Source organism: Octopus bimaculoides, chromosome 8 (assembly GCF_046866305.1).
Source record: "Octopus bimaculoides isolate indiv1 chromosome 8, ASM4686630v1, whole genome shotgun sequence".
In the NCBI taxonomy this organism is placed as follows: Eukaryota; Metazoa; Mollusca; class Cephalopoda; order Octopoda; family Octopodidae; genus Octopus; species Octopus bimaculoides.
The window spans coordinates 90,295,850-90,298,105 of record NC_142935.1 but is presented as its reverse complement, the minus strand read 5'-3'; the positions used below and the strand labels follow the sequence as shown (position 1 = coordinate 90,298,105).

General features: G+C 40.3%; 2 non-coding genes across 2 annotated transcripts; both read right to left on the bottom strand.

The window, feature by feature from the left end:
* Positions 1 to 1,224: 1,224 nt before the first annotated feature.
* On the bottom strand, positions 1,225 to 1,319 carry Trnam-cau (transfer RNA methionine (anticodon CAU)). Its single transcript has 2 exons — positions 1,283 to 1,319; positions 1,225 to 1,260 (listed from the first exon to the last, which is right to left on the bottom strand). It is a non-coding gene; the product is annotated as a tRNA-Met (tRNA).
* A 250-nt stretch (positions 1,320 to 1,569) lies between these two features.
* Trnam-cau (transfer RNA methionine (anticodon CAU)) lies at positions 1,570 to 1,664 on the bottom strand. The gene is made up of 2 exons: positions 1,628 to 1,664; positions 1,570 to 1,605 (listed from the first exon to the last, which is right to left on the bottom strand). It is a non-coding gene; the product is annotated as a tRNA-Met (tRNA).
* Positions 1,665 to 2,256: the final 592 nt, after the last annotated feature.

Below are 2,256 nucleotides of genomic sequence, written 5' to 3'. Positions count from 1 at the left end.
GGTGGTGAGCTGTCAGAATCATCAGCATGCCGAAGAAAATGCTTAGCAACATTTCTTCCGGCATTACGTTCTAAATTCAAATTTCACCGAAATCGGCTTTGCCTTTCATCCCTTTCGGAATAAGTACCAGTTGAACACTGGGGTTGATGTAATCGATTTATCCTCTCCCCACAAATTTCAGGCCTTGTGCCTATAGTAGAAAAGACTGAGCTGGCAGAATCGTTACGGTACCGGGCAAAAAACTACGCGGTTTTACCTTCTGAGTTCAAATTCTGCTGAGGTCGACTTTACCTTTCATTCTTTCGGGGCTGATAAATTAAGTATCAGTGACTTGTGTTGATGTAATCAACTAGTTCCTTCCCCACCAAATTTCAGGCCTTGTGCTTTTAGTAGGAATGATTATTCGTCCGTCTTTACGCTCTGAGTTCGAATTCCACCGAGGTCGACTTCGCTTTTCATCCTTTTGGGATCAATAAGATAAGTATCATTTGAACACTGGGGTCGATGTAATTGACTTGTCTCCTCCCTCAAAATTGCTACCCTTGTGTCAAAATTTGCAACCATTATTATTATTGTTGTTATTGGGTGAGAGAGCAGCGCATGCCATTGACGTGATGCTGGGGTATACAAATATACGAAGCCTAATATATCCATCATGATTACCCTTCTGATAAAGGCACACAAAGCAAATGCATCACAAATATATATGTGCTACATGGTGGGCTCATTTCAAGATAAAGAGCGCATAACTTCAGGTCGAGTATCTCATCTCGCCCAGAAGATTTGCTTCAGGATGATGAACGAAGCATCCATGTTTCCAGGTGTGAATTGTTCAAACCCCAAAGAATTCCTCTCAACCAATGAACATAATACGCCCCACCCACTATTCCTGCTCGTGATCAGGGATGCACATATTGTCAGCTACTAAGGGACATGCTCTATTGGTTATGGTCAAGTATAATTTTTTTAATCGAACACATCGATCTCAGTACTTATTTTTAAGTTTGGTACTTTTTTCTATCGGCTCTTTTACCCTATTGGGACGTAAACACACCAACGCCGGTTATCAATTGGGGTGGAGGACAAACACAACCCAAAGACACGCACGGGCACACACACACACACAACAAATTTATGGCGAAATGATAATCATATAAAGGACAGTAAACTATCCCTAGATAAAAAGAAGCAAAAAAAAAAGAATATTTTCAACTTTAAAAAGTCTGCCCCAGGTGAGGATCGAACTCACGACCTTCAGATTACTCGGCTGTTAGATTAAGATTATGAGACTGACGCGCTGCCTACTGCGCTACCGAGGCAGTTAGTGAGAAACGTCTTTGTTTAAGAAGACAGCTGTCGTCAATACTTCTGCCCGCATATATGCAAAACACACACACGCACAAACTCTCTTTCTCTCTCTCTCCCCACTCCCACTACTCACTTTTACGAATTGTTATATACGTACGTAAAATCATAACTACTGATTTGTTGTATATAATATATACACACAATATTATATTTAAATTTCAAAAAATATTTCTAGTTTTAGAAAAAAAAAAAAAAAGCTTGTGCCCCAGGTGAGGATCGAACTCACGACCTTCAGATTACTCGGCTGATAAATTTGGATTATGAGACTGACGCGCTGCCTACTGCGCTACCGAGGCACCTAAATTCTAGGCTGTTTGTTTAGGAAGACAACCACTATGGCTACTAGCTATATTTTCAGTACAAGTGTTGCTATTGCTGACAGCATTTATGCAATACGCACGCACGTACGCTCTCTCTCTCTCTCTCTCTCTCTCTCTCTCTCTCTCACACACACACACACACTGTCTCTTTCTCTCACTCTTGTTAACTTATAATATAGTCACGCACATATAGTCATAACTACTGCTTATTTGTTTACACACCCGATATTAGCTCTAAATAAAAGGCGGCAAGCTGGTAGAATCGATACCGCGTCGGACAAAATGCTTAGCGGCATTTCGTCCGTATCTACGTTCTAAGATGAAATTCCGAGTTGGGTCAAACTTTGCCTTTCATCCTTTTGGGTACGATAAAATATGTACCAGCTGAATACTAGGATGGATGTAAAATAGGATTGCTCTCGGATCTTTGGGGTTTGACGGGCAACATTTGTTTTCTTAATGAAACAATTTCAAACTTGGGACACTGGTAGAATGTGTCATACAAAACAAATTTTCTCTTAGCCTTCTTAACAAAAAAAAATGTACATCGCAAGTTATTTCATGTTAA